This window comes from Anabrus simplex, chromosome 6, assembly GCF_040414725.1.
Source record: "Anabrus simplex isolate iqAnaSimp1 chromosome 6, ASM4041472v1, whole genome shotgun sequence".
Classification (NCBI taxonomy): domain Eukaryota; kingdom Metazoa; phylum Arthropoda; class Insecta; order Orthoptera; family Tettigoniidae; genus Anabrus; species Anabrus simplex.
In genome coordinates, this window is record NC_090270.1 from 121,904,395 (window position 1) to 121,929,110 (window position 24,716).

The following is a 24,716-nucleotide window of genomic DNA, read 5'->3' on the forward strand; positions in this document are numbered from 1 at the left end:
CACTTTGGAGACATTTTATGCACCGGTAAGGATCATCTGTAAACTTGATACTGCTACTTACAACCATTCTATTGTTATGGATGTCCTGGTAAAGAGTCTAAAATTTTTATCCGATTTGTCTTTAAAAACAAATTTTATGTACTGCCTTTTTTTTTTACATGTAGGATATTAGTTTTAAGAATTAATCCCTTTTTATATCTGATTTATTTCATCTTAATTTCATATTAATTTGTTAATTTAATCTTAATTTATTTCATCTTAATGTAATCTCACCATTCTTGTATTATTATTAATTTGTATTAGATCTAGTTATTGTAAGTAATACAATGCAATATATGTATATTTCAGTTACTGGTTAGATGGAAGAGAAGGCCTGAAGGCCTTAATCTTGCCTGGTAAAATAAAACATTACTAAAGTAAACTAAACTAAAACTGTGAGCCACTGATCAAATTAAAGTATTATGTCAAAAATAGTCCTTGCAACGATCTGACAACATTACATTAAAGATTTAAAAAAGGCTTACAAAATTGATTTACAAATGTAATTTAAAACACAATCGTATAAAATTACACACTAACAGAGTTGACAATACTGAATTAAATCGATTTTACAAGTGTAAATTAGACTGTCTCAGCAAAGAAGCAATGGCATTATAAAACTGAAGGTTACTCGAGGAAACTAAACACAATGTTAACTGGATATTGGAATTCCAACACACCCAAGCTGTTAAATAAAAAATATCACAGTTGTTGTAGATAGAGGTCACACGCAAAGACAATATAAGTCTTGAAATGAATTATTATTGCATGAACAGTAGCGAGAGTCAGTAAGTCCAGTGAGACATAGGTGACTTCTAAAGCTTCCCTGATTGAGTCGTATACGTATAACAGATTTTATATATCTTCTGTCGGAGTTCTATTTGGAGAACCAAGGTTTTGTTGGCAGGTCTGTTTAATGTAAAGCACAAAACTGTCCTTTATCTCTTTGAATTTTTCTCCAAAGTTGAGACCATTCTTCTCGAGTGCGACAATGAAGCAGTAGAAAGAAGTCACTGCACGGAAGAGCAACAGCATCACGAAAACCTGTATCATATTTATGTTTGTAAATTACTATGATATTTATATTTACATTTCTTCACAATCTCACAGTTAATCATTAGATCTTGAAACAGATATTGTATTGTCTGTCTGTTTTTAAACTGTTACAAACATGTGGTATTTTTTAATTTAAATTCACTGGCGTAATGAGAAGGATAAGACTGTTTATTCTTCATTAGTTAATTGTATCGTGATGTTATTTTAGACACTGCAACACGTTTTCCTTTTCAGTTTAATTGTGTACTTCAACTGTATTATAGATATCGCTGAAAAACGGTATTCACAAAGGTAAGACGTAGCGAACGGAATCAAAATACCGAGTGTGGAAAAGCTTATATTAATTAATACAAATTTACTAGGTTTCCTTGATAGGAAAAAGAAGATTATTAAAAAATCTACTTTTCTCTTTGCGAAAATCAAATGATCATAAATATGTCTCTCGATCATGGCTATCCATCAACTGCTGTTAATTTCAGATGACTACCAGCTGTAGACATAGCATGCACGGTTGCTAGGTAACATTGTCTGTTCATCCATCCATACCTTACATCACAACCTGCACGGTTGCTAGGGTTACACTTCCGTCATGCTAACTTCTGTAACGCAAATTTTCACATGATCCTCAGCCATAAGACATATTTATGTCAAAAGACAGAAGAATTAATACTATTCCGTAGAAACTATTTTATGTAGATCCTAGTAAAACTATGAAGACCATGCGGATATGGTCTGTTTATCATTTCTAACCACTGAGTAGGTATGGGATGATATCCTAGGCGTGGTACCCTTGCCGAAGTGTGAAGGGGCCTCTGAGAGCCGTGACGAACCACTGAGGATTCGCCACTCTTTGTTGTAATCGACATCCAGCAAATTTTATGACAGGTAGGAAAATTTTTTAAAAAAATAAACGGTATTCACTTTCTCGAAAGTTGAAAGACTATCTGAAAATTTCGTATCATTCACAAATGAGTGGCTTGGTCGTTGCCATTTGCTACACAAATGTTACTCAGATTTTAGAATAAGAGGTGAAATGGGTCTGCGCTTTATCTTAGAATCACGAAAATTATTCTCTTAAGATTATTATTATTATTATTATTATTATTATTATTATTATTCTACCACTTTTTCCACACCTTGGTGGGATCGCGGGTGGTAATAGTGTCACAGATGTGGACTTGACCCTATTTTACGTCCGGGTGCCCTTCCTAACCCCAAACCTATGTGGAGGGATGTGTTCATTCTTGCGTGTTTTCTGTGGTGGTTTGTAGAGCCACGTTGTGATCGTATGAAGAAGAGAGTATTGGGACGAACACAAACACCCAGTCCCCGGTACAGAAGAATTAATCAGACGCGATTAAAATTCCCGACTTCACCGGGCATTGACACGGGGCCCTCTGAACTGAAGGCCTCGATGCTGACCATTCAGCCAAGGAGCCAAACTTCTCCTAAGAATATTACAACTATAAAAATATTCGTGGAAAATGCTTAGAAAAATAAAATGGCAAATTCCAGGTAAATATCTCACGGCTCACTATAACTGATACAAGGCCCTAGTTCCGGGCTGTGGCCTGGCGGTTGAGAATCACTTGTTAAACGTGGCAATGTGACTGTCAGCTCTCTCGAGGCACCCCTTAGTAGTTCGGGTTCGATTCCCGGCTCTGCCACGAAATTTGAAAAGTGGTACGAGGGCTGCAACGGGTTCCACTCAGCATCTGGAGGTCAGTTGAATAGAGGAGGGCTCGTTTCCCTTCTCATCCATCCTCGAAGTGGTTTTCCATGGTTTTCCAATTCTTCTCCGGGCAAATGCCGGAATGGTGTCGAACTTAAGGCCGCGGCCGCTTCCTTCTCCGTTCCTTGTACATCTCTTGCAATCTTCCCATCCCCCACAAGGCCCCTGTTCAGCATAGCAGGTGAGGCAGCCTGGGCGAGGTACTGGTCCTCCTCCCCAGTTTCATCCCAGACCAATTGTCTCACACTCCAGGACACTGCCCTTGAGGCAGTAGAGGTGGGATTCCTCGCAGATTCGGGGGAAAACCAATCCCGGAGGATAAACGGATTAAATAAATAAATAAATAAGTAAATAAATAAATAAATAAATAAATAAATAAATAAATTTCACCTTAAAACAGTAACGTTATTACCGCCATCACTGCCGTTGTTTTGTCCAAACCACTGATCACAGAGGCGAGGTAGGATTCACAGTGGCTATCAAAAGAGTGATTCTTTCTGAAATTTTCAACACAATCGCTCTAGGATACTAACAACATAGTACCTTAAAATGCTCAGCCCGTTGCTGGAGAAGCGAATTGAAGCTTTTGAAATGTACTTACCGGATGTATGCATAAGTCTTTTCCGGTTTCACTGAAAGATGACGCCAGCGAACAGTACACAGCGTATGAATTTGACAGATACGTCTGTTTCTTCGTCTGACATTAACTTACCAACACACACAAGTTGAGTCCGCCAAACACTAGCGTCTGTGGTGTATTGTTCAGTGATCATGTCGACGTTTGTGCCCGAAAAAGAAAGTTTGCGGCACCCATTGCTTTTCTTATTTAATAAAAACGAAAAGGCTGTGGAAAGTCATTGTTTCAAGTAGAAACATATGGTAAACACGCTCCATCGATTAGAACATGTGAGACACGGTTTCGACAATTTATTTTTTTGCTAGTTGCTTTACGTCGCACCGACACAGATAGGTCTTATGGCGACGAGGGGACAGGATAGGGCTAGGAGTGGGAAGGAAGCGGCCGTGGCCTTAATTAAGGTACAACCCCAGCATTTGCCTGGTGTGAAAATGGGAAACCACGGAAAACCATTTTCAGGGCTGCCGACAGTGGGGTTCGAACCTACTATCTCCCGAATACTGGATACTGGCCGCACTTAAGCGACTGCAGCTATCGAGCTCGGTGTTTTCTACAATTTAAACGTGGTGATTTCAATGTGAAAGACACTGCTTTGTGTCTTGTGGGACCAGAGCGGTATTATGCATTATGAACTCTTGAAGCCCGGCGATGAAGTTGTTTAAGTGCGGCCAGTATCCAGTATTCGGGAGACAGTAGGTTCGAACCCCACTGTCGGCAGCCCTGAAGATGGTTTTCCGTGGTTTCCCACTTTCACACCAGGCAAATGCTGGGACTGTTCCTTAATTAAGGCCACGGCCGCTTCCTTCTCATTCCTAGGCCTTTCCTGTCCCATCGTCGCCGTAAGACCTATCTGTGTCAGCGCGACGTAAAGCAACTAGCAAAAAAAAAAAAAAAAAAGAAGCCCGGCGAAACCGTTAATGCACTACGCTATCGCCAACAAATGATTGATTTAAATCAGGCATTGATCGGAAGACAACCGGAATGGGCCAGAAAACATGGCAAAGTGATTTTATTACACGGAAATGCGCCGTCTCACACAGCAAAACCAATAAAAGACACGTTGAAATCGCTTGGATGGGACATCCTTCCGCACCCTCCGTACTGCCCCGACCTGGCACCATCTGACTATCACCTCTTCGCATCAATGGGGCACGCGCTCGCAGAGCAACACTTCAGCAATTTCGAGGAAGTTGGAAAATGGCTAGACGAATAGTTTGCCGCAAAAGGCAAGCAGTTTTTCCGACATAGTATTCATAACTTACTTCAAAGATGGGCGAAGTTTATAGAAGCCGATGGCCAATAATTTGAATAAACAAAAAAAGAATTTCCCTCGAAAATTACGTGTCTTCTTTATCACAAAAATCGGCAAAAACGCTTACACCTGATACGTCCAGAAGTATGCTTCGAGTATCCTTGGTAGAAAGGAAGACAAATGAGGAAGTCCTCAACACGTTAAATGAGAAGAAAGAGCTTCTAACAACCATCAAGAAAAGAAAGCTCGGTACATCATGAGAGGTGAACGATATGAACTTCTCCAATTCATCATCGAGGGGAAAATTCAAGGGAAACGATCTGTGAGGAGACGTAGAAATTCCTGGCTTAAAGACCTGCGCCGTTGTTATGGACGAACTTCCTTTGAAATCCTTCTAGCCGCTGTTTCCCGAGTTATTATAATCAATTGTAAAGCCAACCTTCGTAGGAAGACGGCGTCCTAAAAAGAAAATGCTGCAAAAATAAATATTGTCAATGTCGTTTTGCATTTCGAAAGAATAATCACAAGTAGTAATAGTTTTGTATAATTTGAAATCAGCAGCACATAAGACAGAATTTCAATGTTTGATATCACGATCACAATCACCTCCAGAAGATGCGAAAAGGTGTATAGTATGCGCACCTTTTAGCGATACATGGACACCCTAGTGCTGAATCGGTCGACCTCGGATATCTTCGAGATTCGTATTGGTAACCTTTGGAACACAAACTATGAATCGCTTATGCATCGCTGTGCGACATTTGGCGTACAGTTTACATACTAGTACTGTTGTTTACACAGCAAAGCCAAACTATCGACTTCATGCTAGGAACAAGATTCGCATCGAGAAATGTTATATAATGTGTGTATGACACAGTTGTTGGCTCAAGATAATAAAATTTAGAAAATTCATATAGATCGATCATATTATCGATTCAATTCAGATTTCATTTCCATTCAGTTGGCAGTATTACCGGAACCGGGAGAGCTCCCTCCTTACTCCTCACCTCCGAAGAAGGAAATATTGCTAAAAGGTGAGCGGACTATATGGGTATAAACATTTCAACAGCGTATGCGATATTACAGAATAGTTCTAAATAAAGGATAATTGCTTTTATAATTTTCGTATAGATGTGGATGCATTTCTTGAAAGATAGATCCTCGATAATGTGCTGTAGTCGAGGATGGTTTTGTGTGTGTGTGTGGTGCGTGAGTTGCAGGAATGTTGGGAACAGAACAAACGCACAATCCCCTAGCCAGGGGGAATTAATCCCATGATCTAGCCCCGAATCAAACCTAAGACTCCAAGGCCAATACAATAATCACTCAGCCATGCAGCCGGTTAACACAGGATTGTGAAACCTATTAGTTCATTCACAGTGGATTGCAGATTGAACGTGAAAGCTACAACAGTATTTAATGGAAATGTATGTATTTCTGCTGTATTTCGTTAAATGAAATTAAAATAATAGATGAGGTAGGGTTTCCAGAATCAACGTCATTTCTCTTCGTTAGTGAAAAATTACCAGTAACAAACCAGCTCGATGAACGTTATCTGGTTAATGACTAAAGAATAACATTACATCGAAAGCAAAGCCCCAATAATTAACTGCTTCAGACTTGATGACGTACAAAATGAGTTATTAATATAATAACGTATGACAGTGATTAAGGCTGATGTTATTGGAAATGTTACTGTACCCATTATGGCTATATCAAAGCGACAGAAATGTGTTCTAATGAAGTAAAATATATCTGCAGCCGAGACTTCTGCTCGGTAGTGTTTCGTTCTATGGCCGACGAGTGAACGTACATTATAACCTAATAATAATAATAATAATAATAATAATAATAATAATAATAATAATAATAATAATAATAATAATAATAATAATAATAATAATAATAATAATCAGGCACGCCGACTTCGGGTAATTACTCGGGGGAGGGGCATGATTAACCTGAACACAGGCATGTGGAATGATGAATAACTATTAATGTAAACATTCCCCCATATTAACAATATTCACAAACAAACAAACAAACACAACAGTACTTGAACATGTCTCAAATACATTTTCTGAACGAATCTTATGTAGCCGGGCTCAGTGGCTCAAACAGTTGAGGCACTGGCTTTTTTACTCCAACTTGGAAGGTTCGATCCTGGCTCAGTTCAGTGGTATTTGAAGGTGCTCAAATACGTTAGCTTCGTGGCTAGATTTACTGGTACGTAAAATAAGCCCTGCGGGACTAAATTCTGGCATCTCGGTGTCTCAGAAAACCGTAAATGTAGTTAGATGGACGTAAAGCCAATAACATTATTATTATTATTATTATTATTATTATTATTATTATTATTATTATTATTATTATTATTATTATTATTGTTATTATTATTATTATCTTAGTTGCTTTACGTCGCACTGACACAGATAGGTCTTATGGCGACTATGGGACAGGGAAGGGCTAGGAGTGGGAAGGAAGCGGCCGTGGCCTTAATTAAGGTACAGCCCCAGCATTTGCCTGGTGTGAAAATGGGAAACCATGGAAAACCATTTTCAGGGCTGCCGACAGTGGGGTTCGAACCTACTATCTCCCGAATACTGGATACTGGCCGCACTTAAGCGACTGCAGCTATCGAGCTCGGTATTATTATTATTATTATTATTATTATTATTATTATTATTATTATTATTATTATTATTTCTTTTTCCGTTCGGGTCTTCTAGATGTGGTGGTGGTGGTGGTGGTGGTGGTGGTGGTGGTGGTGGTGGTGATTATTGTTTTAAGAGGAAGTACAACTGGGCATACAACCTCTATCAACACTAATCAGAGAGAAGCCGATGGTGATGTTTTAATTTATCATCTCCCGAATGCACTACACTGCCCGAACAGTGCAGCCAACTCCCTCTATGTTAATTTAAAACAAAAGATTAATGATCATGAAAGGCCTATAGCTTTTACGTCCCCATTACTCCTTTTCACGACTTTCAGAGACATCCAAGTGCCGGACATTTGACCCGCAGGTGTTCCTTTACGTGATACTTATCTACCGACAAGAGGCTAGCGTATTTGAGCACCTACAAATACCACTGAACTGGACTGAAATGGAACCCGCCAGCCTGGGCTCGGAAGGCCAGTAGCTCTACCGCTTGAGCTAATCAGTGCGGCACAGCTCCGACTCGTTGGCTGAATGGTCAGCGTACTGGCCTTCGGTTCAGAGGGTCCCGGGTTCGATTCCCGGTCGGGTCGGGGGTTTTAACCTTCATTGGTTAATTCCAGTGGCCCGGGGCTGGGTGTTTGTGCTGTCCCCAACATCCCTGCAACTCACACACCACACATAACACTATCCTCCACCACACATAACACTATCCTCCACCACAATAACACACAATTACCTACACATGGCAGATGCCGCCCACCCTCATCGGAGAGTCTACCTTACAAGGGCTGCACTCGGCTAGAAATAGTCACACGAAATTAAAATTTTTTAACCTTAAAGACTTGCATAAATAATAATTATGTTCTGGAGAAGCTTAAGATCAAAACCAGGTTGTTGATAATATGCAGACAACACATTCTCCTGTTCGTTGGTCTCGTGTTGGTAGATATACTGCTACGGCCGCTTCCTGGCCACCCCTAACCCTTTCTTGGCGTATCACCGCCATAAAACCTATCTGTGTCGGTGCGACGTAAGAAAAATACGGAACTCTACTATACTCTGGGCGGAGAAAGCGTCAATCTAAAAATACTAGAAATATGTTAGCCAAGAAGAAACATTACCAGCCTACTCTATTTCTCGATGTCTAAGTCGATTATTGTAATGAGAATTTCGTGATTCGTCACTGCATAATGCGAGTCATTGGATGAAATAATAAAAAAAATGCATATCAATGTGAACTCATCGTAGTATCTTTATATTCATCTGAACCTTTCTCTGCGTGATATATTTCTTTGCTTCTTTGTGATGAAATCAATTCCACTACTGGGGATATTACGTCTCGTCCTCTTCTTGCTCGTGTCAATAGGCAACATTCATCTCCGTCTCTCACTATACCTACTGTATATTACCGTCGCAATCCATTTCCATTTTATCACAAAATCGCATCAAATTGATTCTGTAGTAGTGAATTCTAACAGCAACGGCTCAATCTAGCGTGAGTGATCAGAGCTGATTCGATTTCCCCCATGCGGAAATAATCTGTTTCCTGTTGAGTTCATTTCCTAAATAGCGGATGCCTCATAAAAAGAATGAAGGACCCGACAGTGCGCCCTGCGGCAGCCCACATTGACCGTGACTTGATGCGGGCTGCTGTGGGAAGGGCGGCTGATTTCGTATAATATAATTAGTGTAATTAAGGTCAAAGTTCGTGCTTATCTCCGTGTAACCCTTTCAGGTACGACTATTTTGTGTGTACCAATTATTTCTCGAAAGTTATATTCACAGTTTTCTTCCAATGAAGATAGACATACCCCTTTGCTTCCCTGAGATCAAATACATACCACCTTAAACATTAGCATACATCAGTGTAACCACTTCTGTAATTACTTGCTTCTTTGTAAAATATTTAGAGAGTAGTGTTATTGTCAATATGCATACTGAATGAGTGAGCATAACATTGTATTAAATCCTCATTTATATGTTAAATAATTTTATGGTAATATTACGCTTAGCTCCTAAGAAGATAGACATTTATCAGTGTTATCAGAAACGGCAAATGCATATGTTTACTTTTAATATTATCCAAGAGCACCAAAAATAATTTTCTTAAAAAATGTACCAATATGAGAAAATTTAAATTTGAGTATTGTTAGTAATAATAAGCTCACCGGACAAATTATTAGTAACCCTAGTGCGCAAGCACAGATGGATCGTTAAGCGTGTACAGATGGCGCAGCGAACGAGCACCGTGATCAACCGCACGAAGCGTTGGCGATCAGTGAGACATTGATGTTTCAAGCGAACAGTCAACATGGCTAGATGTAAGAATGTGACAGAGTGTCAATCGTGTTTGACCGTGCCCATGGTCATTCGGTCTGGATTTGTTGGTGTTTCACAGCGGACTGTTCAACGAGTCTACAAGCAGTGGTGTATTACGTGTGGTCACGAAACACGACGTCAGAATTATGGTCAGGAAACTATCCTGACTGAGAAGGGCCGGAGATGCATTTACGGCCTGTGAATCAAAATCGCTTCCCAACCCGACAGGAATTGATGCAGTCAGTGAATGAAGGTCCATCCCAACCTCTTAGCCAGAGAACGTTGTGAAGGGAACTGCATGCAATGAACATTTGGAGTCGGTCATCTCGCAAGAGGCCACTGCTCACACTGTAACCGTTTCACCTCGTCAAAACACTTGGGGAGATAAAAGTTATTATCTTGGGACACATGAATATTAAATAAACTATTTGTGGCTTGCCCGCAAATTGCCACGCAAATAGAAACAATTAACATTCCATGGTTCCCCATTTCTCTATGTAATGTTTTTAAATAAAACTGTAAACCAAAATTTATATTTACTAGCATAGAGACTTATACTTAAATCACAGGGGTAGGATTTTAAATAATTAACCATTAAGTATCGCTTAAGAAAGAAAATTAACGCAATATAAAATACAAATGAATTTATTATACAAAAAAAGTGAGATGAATCGGAAAAGTTTCCTTAAAGCGTGGAGGAATTTAGAATTTACTGAATTTACTTATTGCTTGCTTTATCTAATTGAAACTCACCAATTGCAGCTTTCGTTGACGTCATCTGGTTTCCGTGGTTACTCGTTCTCTTCTTCTCGATGTAGACTTTGCTCCATGGACATCCTTCCTTCCTTCTCTGATATGGTACGGGCTATCTGGACTAACACTCCCTACTTGCCTAGTCTTTAAATTAGACATTGGCCCTATACTTGTAAAAACTGATCAGCTTTGATCGTATGAGGAGAAAATTCAGAGATATGAATTTTTCCATATTAGTAGAAATCTCAACCCAACTGAGCGATATTATTTATACGATACAGACTTGTACTAAAATTCCGTAGACTTGAACTAAACATAGTTCTTCGTCCATAATATTTACTGAAAATAACACAAGCCGTACGCTTGTTTCGTCTCACGCAGATCCGATAACATTACCGCAACTAAGTACTGTATCGCAGCGATAACACATTGTACAAAAATAACTCTGTCGCGGAGCGACCACACACTGTTTCAAAATCAAATCACGTCGTACAAAGTAGATGTTCACAGTAGAAGTAGTAGTGATGGAGTATCCTGTAGTTAGGTTGTAAGGTTGTAAGGTCCCGTTCTCGTGTTGAGAATCAGTATATATCCGGGCTCACCCCCACTCTTGGTAACAGTTCAATCTCAAAACTCATATACAACGAAGTATCTGATTTGATAGATCGAAACACCAACTCCCCTTCTCTTGTTCCTCGACAAGTCCAAGTGGCGATGATATAGCTGACCAGCTTGCAAGCCTCGCGCACGGGTCGCTGTTTACTAGCCTTGATCATAAAATAAACCCATGACTCACGCAAAATCCCAAGCTTCAAGAATAACCCTCCGTATACACAAACATGAGATGAAATGAAAACAACTATGTCTCAACATATTGACCGTATTTACAACATAATGAATTCTTATCCTACATAATATAATAATTTAAATAATAAAACGATGTTATCATATATACAATATGCTTCCAAAAAGCCTTGATTACAAATGATTGACGTTGAATAAATATGTTATTACAAATAATCGCCGATGGAGGATAAACTTGATATCAAATGATATCGCGTAAAATGATATTATATTACATTAGTAGGGCTGGAGAAGCCTGGACGGTTACAACACAGGCACATGAAGCTACGCGTTTTCATGAGCTAGAAATCATCGAACGTGGACAATAGCTAATTGGAGGAACGTAATGTGGTCTCAAGTTTTTGCCTGTATTCCAATGACGCACGTCGTCGAGTGCACGAATGCCAAATGGAGCATTTCATCCTGGATGTGTGTAAGGTCAGGTTCAAGTCGGAGGTGGGTCTGTGATGTTTTGGGGGTGCTTCTCGTATCATAGATTAAGTCCGCTTACTGAGGTGACCATTAACATGAACCAACATGTTTATTTAAACATTGTGGATGATCAGGTGTTGCCTTTCAGTCAACATCCGCATGATGAGTGTGCTGTTGATGCCGCCTTTTGATGACAACAGCGAAGTTCATCGGGCTGGGCGCATATGTGACTGGTTTTATGAACATTCCCTCACCCTACTACATCCCGATTGGCCTGCAAAAGCACGTGACATGAACCCCATTGAAAATCTGTGGGACATGTTGGAACAGCGGGTAAAACGCCGACATGAGCATCCTCACAATTTGTGGAATTGCGCGATCAAGTCCTCAGCGAGTAACTTAACCTCGATGCGACGTACCTGCAAAACTTTTTAGATTCACTTCCTAACCGAATCCAGGTAATTATCAGGTCCAGAGGCGGAGTTATGAGCATAATAATAATATGGACTCAGCTACCGTATGCAGGCATTTTAATTTGACGCCATCGAAACCGCTTGCTCATCAATTTCGACGTTCCGCTTTACTCTACCAGATGACATAGTATTATTGATCTCTCTAGGGTGACCTGTGGCTAAGATTTTAAACACCAGTGGCACGGGAACTCCTTTCAGGTAAGTTATGAATACCATGGCCAGAAAAACTACTTGTCATTTGCGGCAACCCATTCGTCGAGCCATTTTCCAACTTCCTCGAAATTGTTGAAGTGTTGCTCTGCGAGCGCGTGCCCCATTGATGCGAAGAGGTGGTAGGTGGCGCCAGGTTGGGGCAGTACGGTGGGTGTGGAAGGATGTCCCATCCAAGCGACTTCAAGGTGTCTCTCACTGGTTGTGCTGTGTGAGACGGCGCATTGTAATGTAACAAAATCACTTTGCCATGTCATCTGGTCCATTCCGGTCGTCTTTCGATCAATGCGTGATTTAAATTAATCATTTGTTGGCGATAGCGTTGTCCGACTCGTTGGCTGAATGGTCAGCGTACTGGCCTTTGGTTCAGAGGGTCCCAGGTTCGATTCCCGGTCAGGTCGTGGATTTTAATCGCTTCTGATTAATTCTTCTGCCTTGGGGACTCGGTGTATGTGTCCGTCCCAACATCTCATTATCATATTCAGACAACACACCACACTAGCAACCACCACAGAAACACGCAATGGTGATTACATCCCTCCATATAGGGTTGATGTCAGAAAGGGCATCCGGCCGTAAAACAGGGCCAAATCCACATGTGCGACGCACTTCGCACCCGCCACCCCACAGGTGTGAGAAAAGCTGCAGGAAAGGAAGGATTTGTTGGTGATAGCGTTGTGCATTATGGTTTATTTCTGGAAGACATACACCAAATGTGTCATCAGAGATCTTAGACATGCCGACACCCTACGACATGGATTGTCCAAGGGACTTCTTTCCGCTCTCCAAAATTCAGACTTCCTCTGCCGGGTTTGAACCCGCGATCTTAGGATCCAGAGGCCGACACCCTGCCACTGATTCACAGATGAGAATTGTTGATACGTGGGGACACTGAAGAAACCTGTAAGAAAGTGCATCCCTGCGAATTTCAAGTACAACAGGCCTACTAAATATGACTAAACGAAGATGTTATATACAGTGGAACCTTGGATTGCGAGCATACTTCGTTCCGGCAACATGCTCGTAATCCAAATCGCTCGTATATCAAAGCAAATTTTCCCATAATAAACTATTGAAACTCGGATGATTCGTCCACAACACAAAAACATTTATTCGCATAACATTTCTAAAACAAAATATAACGTAAATTAATTAAGCTTCACTTTACCTTACAATAGAATCATTTTTGGTGTGAGGGAGATGAGAGAGACTTGAGAGGAGTTACTGTGTAGCACGAATTTCACTAACGGAATCACTGCTATCGGTTGGCTCATTGGAAGTGTTTTCTTTTCGTGCAACTTTAACGAGGAACCTGTCCAATGACTGTTGCTTTTGCCTCTTTTTGAGGATTTTACAAAAATGTGACATTGCGTTGTCATTGAACAGATTCATGCACTGTCATCATCTCCTTCTTCCGACCGAATTCCTTTTTAGCCTTCTTTTCGTTCACAGGGCCCATCGTTGCAGAAGAGTTATATGACAGATGACAGAAACAAAACATGTACACTCGTACGGTGTTGACTATGGAAGCGAGGCACGCCAACTGAAATCCAGCGCGGGAAATGATTACACACACTTTCTCAGGAAAGAGAGTGGCAGGGAGAGGGGAAAACAAAGGCACGGGGGAGGTGAAAACGTACGTAATCGTGACGATCGTATTGCTAAAACTCACTCGCTTATCAAGTCACAATTTATTTAAAATATTTGCTCGTCTTGCAAAACACTCGTAGACCAAGTTACTCGCAATCCGAGGTTCCACTGTACCTCCCAAAAATGCACCAACCCTGGACACTGATAAAGTGGAGGGAAAGTTCGCGTACTCATTGGTAGTCATTTTTTTTAATGGCGTGTGGCCCCCGGAGAGGCCTCGTGCAGGTCTTTTGAGTTTACGCCCGTAGGGGACCTGCGCGTCGTGATGAGGATGAAATGATGATGAAGACAGCACATACACCCAGTGCCCGTGTCAGGGGAATTAACCAATTATAGTTAAAACTCCCGACCCTGCTTGGAATCGAACCCGAGACCCCTGTGATCAAAGGCCAGCACGCTAACCATTTAGCCATGGAGCCGGAGATATGTTACATAAATGTACATAAAGAGTTCCATATATCTGTGTGTCTGCCTTCATGCTGTTCACAAGTACGTAGTCTTTCTCGCCGATTTATAGATCATATTCAATATGATGGTTAGAAATACTCAACTGCATTGATAAATTCTTCATTTGTTGCTTAACAACGTGCAGGTACGTAGACATTTATGATTGTCCACCGTTAAACTCTATTTACGGAATCTCTGAAGCAAGGTCGTGTATGAAGTTATTCAGGAGAGTGCGAAGTCTGCTTACTCTACTCCCAGCCAGTTAGCATCAACGTGATGCTCTCTCTCTCTCGCTCTATTTCTTTCACGGTGACTTCTCATTGAACTATAGATCATTCTATGTTAAGAAAACAGTATTGCTCTTATAACAGCAGTGTTGCCATATCGAACAGTTCTGCTCAACAGCATCACGGGAAAACGGTGGCACATACATATATTGGTTAAACTCTTCATTTTATTTCAAGATGAAAGGGGGGAAAGAATATGCTGATATTTTTAATGGACTCATTTGGACGGAGGTTTTAGAGGGGGCTCATTTTGTTTTTCATAGCAATTGGGGAAAACGGCCGCACATAAATTTGTGAAGCACAGTACTTAAGTTCAAAATGAAAGGAGGAAGAAATTAAGCTGCAAACAATTTTTAGAAACTCAAAGGTACGAGGGGTTTAGAGGGATTCATTATTATGTTTTTCAGAGCAATACGGGAAAACTGTGGCAAAAATAAAATGCGCCTAAGAATCAACAGCTAAATAACAAAACCTGGGATAGATAAAAATCATAGCGAATTTCTGTATCAGTACAAGACATGTCGTGATGTATCAATGCATCCCACAGCATCAAAATCTTCAGTAACAACAGCTGTACAGTACGAGAATATTAGAACACACACAAATAAACAGATTACTTCTTTACAACAGTGATAACCTGCCGGCAATCCACAGCGCAACGGATTACGTGTTACATGTACCAGAGAAACTTAGAAGGAAAGTGAAGGAAGGCAACAAAGCGATGGCTGTTCCTGCCATTGTACTTCCTCCCTGCGAATCTAATGATGAAATAGAGAGTACTAAGTAGTTATTTTAATAACTTATGAGCAAAAAAAAAAACTCGTCCTTTTTCTTTCTTTCATAATTCAATATAAAATTAATTATAATATTTCTTAATCACGAAGAATTACGAGTATCTAAGAGGGGTTGTGTTCACTCCTTGTAGGTCCATAAGAACAATACTGCCACGAATTTACTACGTTAGCGTAGCAGGGGGAGAGGTGATACTCCCACGTGGCGCGTCCCGGGTGGTGGATAGGGGGTCTTAACCGGCTTGCCGGCGGACTTGAGGGAAATAAAATACCTCTCGCGGACCAAACACACAACCCCATGTGGGTGGGGGACGCAGACGAAGAATACACCCACGGTATCCTCTGCCTGTCGTAAGAGGCGACTAAAAAGGGCGACCTGCCACCTGGGCGACTACCCTAAATGCAGATCAGTATTGATTGATTGATTGATTGATTGATTGATTGATTGATTGACCAAGGGATGATTGTATTAGAACCTTGAAACTACTTGTGATTAGTACCACTACGCGGGGAACACCATGGGTCGCTTTTACTTGCGCGTATTAGCACTATGTTAGGTACCAAATAGGTTTGTGATTAGTAGCACGCAGGAGCAACGTGCGGTCAGCCCCCCACTTATAGTGTACTGTCGGCTTTTACAGTACCTGTCATTAGTACCACTATATTAGCGACACAATGGTTCTGGCTTGCCTGTGATAAGTACCCACTATATGAGGAACACCACGGGATAGTACGGGTCCCTGTGGTTAGTACACTTATGTGAGGAACACCGTAGTTTTGCGTTGCCTATAAATGGCGCCACAATGTGCGAAACACGATAGGTCTGTTTTACATGTACGAATTTCATTACCTGTGAGTAGTACCATAATGTGTGAATACGGCGAGTCTGCGCTACTTTTGATTAGTACCGCACCATGACAAAAATCATGGATCTACTTTCCTACTAATAAGTACCATTATGAAGGGCCAATGACTTGGATTTTGGACCCCTTTAGACTGCAAGCATCATCGATTCACTATTGTGCTTTAGAGGCAGTCCCTTGGCCAGTAATACTATTGTAATACTCACGTTTTGAATTCTGGTCAGTGGAGGATTTTGGACGTTTAATTTGTCATTACATTTCGTACCATTAGGGGCTGATGACCTAGATGTTAGGTCTCTTTAAACAACAAGCATCATCATCATCATCATCAGAACGTACTGTTTGCTTAACATGGAATGATCTATAGCCAGCTATGTTGCTGCTTGTGCAGAAGGCTTTTTTTCTCACTGATACTTCACAGATTCCGTGAACGTGGGTAGCTTTCAACTCTGGTGAGGTCGGGACTTACTACTGGCCATTTCAATGGAGCTGGCGATGCTGGAGTACCGCGCCTTTAAAAGTAGGAAAGATAAGCCGGTCTTAAACCACGCGCAGATTTAGCAACACCGCCTCGCAAAGCACCTTTAAATTCGCCCGCGGAGCGATATGATCGGCTAAAGTCAGTAACTAATAAAACGACAACGGCACGAAATACTGAATTATTTTTTAAAAATTATTTATCAGTATGACCAGCTCTCTAACGCTCATATACCTGGTGCGCGTTACTTCCGATCACTCTGTACTTCACCTGTTACACTACAAACCATCCTGGAAGAATGCTCATCTTAAATATTTGAAATGATCCACCTGTTCCGGTTTTGTATTGAAAATGTTAATTTTCATACCATACTCGCTGCATCTCTTTTCAAGCCACGACCAAATCTTCGATATAGGACAAGCTGTTTTATACCTATTAATAAATGATGCATGGAAACTATGTCAATAAGGGTGACAGATTGCAGCCTTGCCTAACCTCTGTAACTACTCTGCGTCATTAATTCAGTCTGCCATCAATTCTCACTGTGGCCCGATATTTTTATATAAAAGGCTTTGATTGTCTGTAATAATCTATCCCTGATTATATAATCACTCGTTATGGCCAACATCTTTTCTTTTGGTACTCTGCCAAATGCCTTCTCCAGATCTACGAAACATAAACATAACTGTCTATTCCTCTCATAAATGTTTCAGTTACTTGACGTATACTGAAAATCTGGTCCTGACATCACCTCTGACAGCTGCATTGATTCCGCCGGATTTATTCACAATCGATCGCACCCTATTTTCTAAAATGCCTATGACCGCCTTGCCTGATATACTGATCAAAGAAATGTTTCGATAGTTGCTGCAGTCCTTCCTCTCCCCCTTCTTATAGCAGGTACAGTCACCACTTTCGTCCAATCAGAAAGTACGTTACTCAAATACCATGCTTATTTCATTATTCCATGAAGCCATTTCATCACTGCCTTGCAAATATTTTTCACCAATTGAAGTCTGTTTTCATCTCTAATTTCAGCATCACATCAAGACATTCAATTTTCCCTAAATTTATGCACAGTTCTTCGTAGGTACTGCTGTTGTACTACAGTATCTCTGTAAGCCACCCATTATCTTCTAGATCCTGAATCTGCTTACTGTCTATTTTCTGGAACTCTTTCTACAGACAAATTTCACTTTCTCTATCCTAGCCTTAGTAATACTTAATTCACTTCAAATCAGATCTATATCATCGAAAAAAAAATATCACTAACAGATTTTCTGAATTCAAGGTTAGTTATATTCAATCTATTATGCATGTAATGACCCATCCCTCTTACGTGTAACGATGAATAGTCTTATGCTTGTAGAATGATTTCGCAACTGCTAATCCCATACTAGCACATAAGTCCATTAAACGCTTCTCATTACCATTAGCCTCCATTTCTCGCACTGAAATTGCCCATTAGCACTACCCTATCCTTGCGTCGATCCTGATAATGACATCGGTTTGTCTAAAACTTGTCTATTTCATCCTCATCTGCTCCCTCACAAGACGAACCTCGTCCTAATTCCTGAAAACACTAAATCTGTATTCACCTCCTTGACAGATACTATGTTGTAGTTAAGGTGCTCCTGATGAACAATCCCTTCCACACCCTGCTCTTACCCTGTTAACAATTCCGACGGCAGCATTTCTGTCATATAAGAAGCAAATTCATCCTCGTACAGGGTATGAAAGCCTGTGAAGGAGCAGAAGGTAAAGTCTAATTATTTGTAACCGCAGTATTAAATGGTATAGGATGGTTAACTCTATAATCGGCCGGTTTTGCTGAAGGAGGTTTAACCTAGTGCGTATTTCTGCTGTAGACTGAGTGAACTTTAAAATCAGTTGTCTATCCAGAGGTAGTTATATCGTTTATAAATTTCTCTATTTTCTGACATGGTATCCAACCCATGTAAATCAAGCACGCGTGAATCGTTTCAGCAAGGCAGCTCAGGGAATTTCGAGTTCTATTTGTTTCATGATTTCTTCATTTTAAGGGAAGATTGGTTTAAAATTAAACATCGTCAAACTAAATAAAATTAAATATAAATTCAAATATGATGCATTGTCAGTACTGCTTAATTTACAGTAGGTCCGATTGCTTCATGTCGAACCTTTATTACCTGCATAACACTTTTCTGATAGCCGGAGCTGAAAGCTACCCTACCGGGCGAGTTGGCCGTGCGCGTAGAGGCGCGCGGCTGTGAGCTTGCATCCGGGAGATAGTAGGTTCGAATCCCACTATCGGCAGCCCTGAAGATGGTTTTCCGTGGTTTCCCATTTTCACACCAGGCAAATGCTGGGGCTGTACCTTAATTAAGGCCACGGCCGCTTCCTTCCAACTCCTAGGCCCTTCCTATCCCATCGTCGCCATAAGACCTATCTGTGTCGGTGAGACGTAAAGCCCATAGCAAAAAAAAAAAAAAAAAGCTACCCTACAATCACGGAATCTGTGAGGTAGCTGTGAGAAAACAAGCCTGCAGCACCATAGCTGGCTATAGATCATTCCATGTTAAGAAAACAGTATTGTTCTGATGATGATGATGATGGTGATGCTTGTTGTTTAAAGGGACGTGACATCTAGGTCATCGGCCCCTAATGGTACGAAATGAGACTAAATGTAATGACAAATTAAAAGTCCAAAATCCTCCACTGACCAGAATTCAAAACGTGAGGACGAAGAATGAATGGATGGATATGAATTTAAAACAATCAGTGGATCCGACACGCAATGCCCCACATTCCCAGAAACTGACGCAAACAATAGTATTACTGACCAAGGGACTGCCTCTAAAGCACAATACTGAATCGATGATGCTTGCAGTCTAAAGGGGTCAAAAATCCATGTCATCGGCGCCTCATAATAGTACTTATCGCTAGGAAAGTAGATTCATGGTATTTGTCATGGTGCGGTACTAATCAAAAGTGCAGTGTGTGTTCGTGATTAATTGGAACTGTGATAGAATTGATCATGGTTCTTTAGAAAGCCTCATTATATTCTTTTTCTGAAACTGGAATACTAGAAACCATAAAACCGTGCCAAGAACGGGCATCACTGTTATTCGATCCATTTCTCACTTTTACCTAATATTCCTATAAACTAATGAAGAAAATTATCTCATTTTCTCGGATAATAAATATATTTAGGGAGAAAGTGTTAGTGGTGATGGGTGCTGTTTCAAGAGACAAAATCGGGCCTGAGTGGTTCAGATGGTTGACGCGCTGGCTTTCTGAGCCCAAGTTAGCAGGCTCGATCCTGACTCAATCCGGTGGTATTTGAAGGTGCTCGAATACGTCAGCCCCATGTCGGTAGATTTACTGGCACGTAAAATAAATCCTGCGAGACAAAATTCTGGCACCTCGGCGTCTCCAAATATCGTAGAAGTAAATAGTGGGACGTAAAACCATTAACATTATTATTAAGAGACAAAAGGACGAGATGAAAATCGGGATGGAGAAAGGATGGGTTAGAAAATATAAAGTATTTTTTGGAGACTCGTGGTGAACTGGAAGTAGGAAATCTAGAGCAAAAATAGCTCTTATCGTCCGCTTCTGTGGTGTAGTGGTTAGTATGATTAGCTGCCACCCCCCCCCCCGGAGGCCCGGGTTCGATTCTCGGCTCTGCCACGTAATTTGAAAAGTGGTACGAGCGCTGGAACGGGGTCCACTCAGCCTCGGGAGGTCAACTGAGTAGAGATGGGTTCGATTCCCACCTCAGCCATCCTGGAAGTGGTTTTCCGTGGTTTTCCACTACTCCTCCAGGCAAATGTCGGGATGGTACCTAACTTAAGGCCACGGCCGCTTCCTTCCCTCTTCCTTGTCTATCCCTTCCAATATTCCCATCCCCCAGCAAGGCTCCTATTCTGCATAGCAGATGAGGCCACCTGGGTGAGGTACTGGTCATCCTCCCCAGTTTTATCCCCCGACCCAGAGTCTGAAGCTCCAGGACACTGTCCTTGAGGTGGTAGAGGTGGGGTCCCTCGCTGAGTCCGAGGAAAAAACTGACCCTGTAGTGTAAACAGATAAAGAAGAATAAGAAATGGCTTTTATCCCGGGACGGAAACAGCTGATGGATGACATGCATTTGTTACTCACTAGAGGAGCTAACAATCGACCAGGAGGCCCTTTAGTTCTTAAACTCCGTCGTGTGTCGGAGTTCAAAAATCGGTCTTACCAGTTGGGAAGTTGATGCCTTACCAGTCAGGCGCCACAGCTCTGGAGAAGTGTTCAGGTGTCATGAAAGTATGTATGTCTAACCCTTGATCCGTTTCACTGTTGGGCCGGGTATGAAATGAGATGAATCATCGTAACGAGTTTTTACGACCGGATGCCCTTCCTGATGTCAACGTCATCAGAGGAGTTTTAATGAGATGAGATGAATAGCATGACATAGTAGGAAGGGAGAGCACATAGCCTGCTCCTGTCGAATAGCACCAAGGGGTCTGCTCAAGGCTTAACGTTCCCATGCGACGGACGTATCATTATCAACAGCGTCATGTGCCCTCATTCCATATGAACACTATGGAGAGGTTTGGAATTAAACTTAGGCTTAGTGATTAGAAATTGTATACCACCACCTCTCCTACCCTGCCGGTCAACATTATGATGGTGAAAACTTTTTCGACCAACGGGATTCGAACCGGCTAAGTACGGTGCCAGACCATATAGACTCGATGCCTTAACGGTTATGGCCACCATGGGGTGATCATGTGAAGTTAGGGTGAGTATGATAATGAAATACACGTCGACAGATCTTTATGGTGTTGAAGGTTATTGAGGGCTGGTGCTGATTAAGATATGTTGGATGTTATGATGAATTATAGAATCCCTCACGCAAGAAAGGGAAAGTAAGATCGTGGCCAATGTAGTATCATTCACATCTCCCCCAGCAGAACAGGGGAAGTGTTACATCATAATAACATAACTTGTTGATCAAACAAAAACACCCTACTTGCGTACTTGTATTACAAAAGGATTGCAAATCCACACCATATACTAATGTTAGTACCTGTATTGTGCTGCACGATGGATGAACCCTTGTGAGTTGAGGATACACTAACCCCACGGTATCATCTGCCTTTTTTTTTTTTTTTTGAAGTTGCCAAAAGGGATTATCTAAGTCAGGACGTGAATTTTCCGATCACCAGGTCGAAATTGGCGACCAAGAACTAGAAATTGGTGACTAGGTTTTGAAATGTATAAAATACTGCTTTTTCATGAATATCCATTTCTTTGGCTGAATATTCAGCGTTTAAAAAAATGCTATTTGTTCGGGGCGTCGACCTATGAAGATCTTTTGCCCCTACTTGCACCATATGTGAGGAACCTGCGTGTATTATGTAAATGGCGGAAGTAAGTGTTCAATGTGAGGAAAGAAACGTTAAGGACGACACAAACACCAAGTCCCCAGGCCAGGGATATTAATAATTTACAATTGAAAACCCCTGACCCGGCCGGGAATCGAACCCGGAGCCGCCGAGAGGCAGGCGGACGCGTTGCCCCCTACACCGCGGGTCCGAAAAAATATTCAGCGTACTGGTCTTCGGTTCGATTCCCGGCTGCGCTGAGGAATTTAATTGTGCATTGTCATAGACATGTATTCCTTCAGGTCTCCCTGAGAGCATATTTTCGGGAAATACAAGTATGTATTTTCAGCGAAGAGTTCAATGATAATTTTAATAACTAATATTTTGTCAAGTAAGTGGCAAATATTTCAAATGCTAAACGTCACTAACTAAAATACTATGGAAAAAAATATTTTTGGAAGTTCCAATGTATCATGTTCAGTCTTGTCTCATTTAATGATGATGACCACTTATTATTTTCATGCTAAAAGGACAAAATATGAAGTAATATGATTATATTTATTAAACACACTGTATACATACAGATTATACAAAGTTTTCGTCATTTGCATAAAATGTTAGCAAGTTTGTCTTCCCTTTGCAATCTTCTAAATTATACTAATTGCATCGCTGTCTAGATAGGATGCAGGAGCATCAAAGCGAAGCCTGGTGATATCCTCTTTGGTTAGAGATTATGAAGTGGAATTCGTGTGCAGCCGTTCTTGAAAATACTGTATGTATGTGTCGCAGAGGAAAATTTGGTTCTTTCCATTCTACTGTAGTCATAGCTAGAATATTATGAAAAACCTAGATCTACTTTCCTTTCTCTTGTGTAGGCATCATATGCTGGCGTACACACCAGGTTGTACTTTCTTTGTCTCTACCTCCTTGATAAAGAAATCTGTGGCAGCCAAAAGATAGGCGAGTCTGATCCTTGTACCCTGGATAATGGAAGAACTTGCTTTCACTGCCTCGACCTACAGTACTTAGATTAACGGAAATCAGGTGAGTCCGAATTTTGATAACTGCATAGCATGCTATAGGAAAAATCGGAAATAGGCTCAGGGCTATGTCAAGCGATAGTTTCTCAATGTTTCTATATGTCAAAAGAAGCGTATATAGCTCTGATGCGTCTTTCTTCAATATGCTTGCTGAAGGTTTTCTCCGTGACTTGGAGTGTTAACCCGACACCAGCTCCAAATGTTCATTTCCACAATGAAAACTGCAATGAGGTAATAGCTTCTTCCGTGCAAACTTTGGTATCACTCCAGCCCCCTTTTGAAAAAAAAAAAAGAAAAAACCCAGTAATTTCCTTAAGACTGACTTCCTATGGAGTAATTTTAGTGTTGTTGAAAAGTAAGTTATAGTTTTAATTGAGTAAAATATTTCTCGGATAGCTGCATTTCAGCCAAATTACTTTTTCTTCTTGGACTTTTCCCATCACTGGTAACACCTAATCCGGAGTATGATCGAGAATATTACCGTCTTCTATGCTTATAGTAGACGGTGATATCTACAGGATGCGGACTGTAAACCGTAATATGAAGACTAGTACAATTTCTCAACCGAATCTGCGACATGGTTGATCATAGAACTCGAAGGAAGTGACATGTATTTTCGTACTAATTTGTTGGTGGTAACAAACACAACTGTATATTCACAGGAAGAAGTAGAAAACTGGTCTTCCTGTTATATGTTCAGGTTAGTTAGAGATTCTACAGTAAGTCAGCAACGGAAAGAAGGAAATATCGCAATACATACAAGCTGGATACAAAATGAAAGTTTCATCTGATGAAGGAAAGTGTAGTCCACCAGAGAAATAAAGAAGAAAAGGTGTAAGGAATTCGGATGGCTATTAAAAAAATCGAGTTGCCAAAGTGAAGGGTGAACCTTGCGAGAACTATAGTGATAAAAATGTTCCTGCATGGATGTGGGAACATAACCTTAAAATTGCTATATTCACGTTTGTTTAGCGACCGTAATCTGTGATAGCACTGCCGTTGGTAATCTTCTTGTATAATAGCTGAGGCCTATGAAGGTCGTGCTGTCTGGTTGATGTTACGGATTTATTTATTTATTTATTTATTTATTTATTTATTTTTGCTAGTTGCTTTACGTCGCACCGACACAGATAGGTCTTATGGCGACGATGGGACAGGAAAAGGCTAGGAGTGGGAAGGAAGCGGCCGTGGCCTTAATTAAGGTACAGCCCCAGCATTTGCCTGGTGTGAAAATGGGAAACCGCGGAAAACCATTTTCAGAGCTGCCGACAGTGGGGTTCGAACCTACTATCTCCCGAATACTGGATACTGGGCGCACTTAAGCGACTGCAGCTATTGAGCTCGGTAATGTTACGGATGAAGAAATGTTACAATTCATAGCAACATTCAATAGAATGAGTA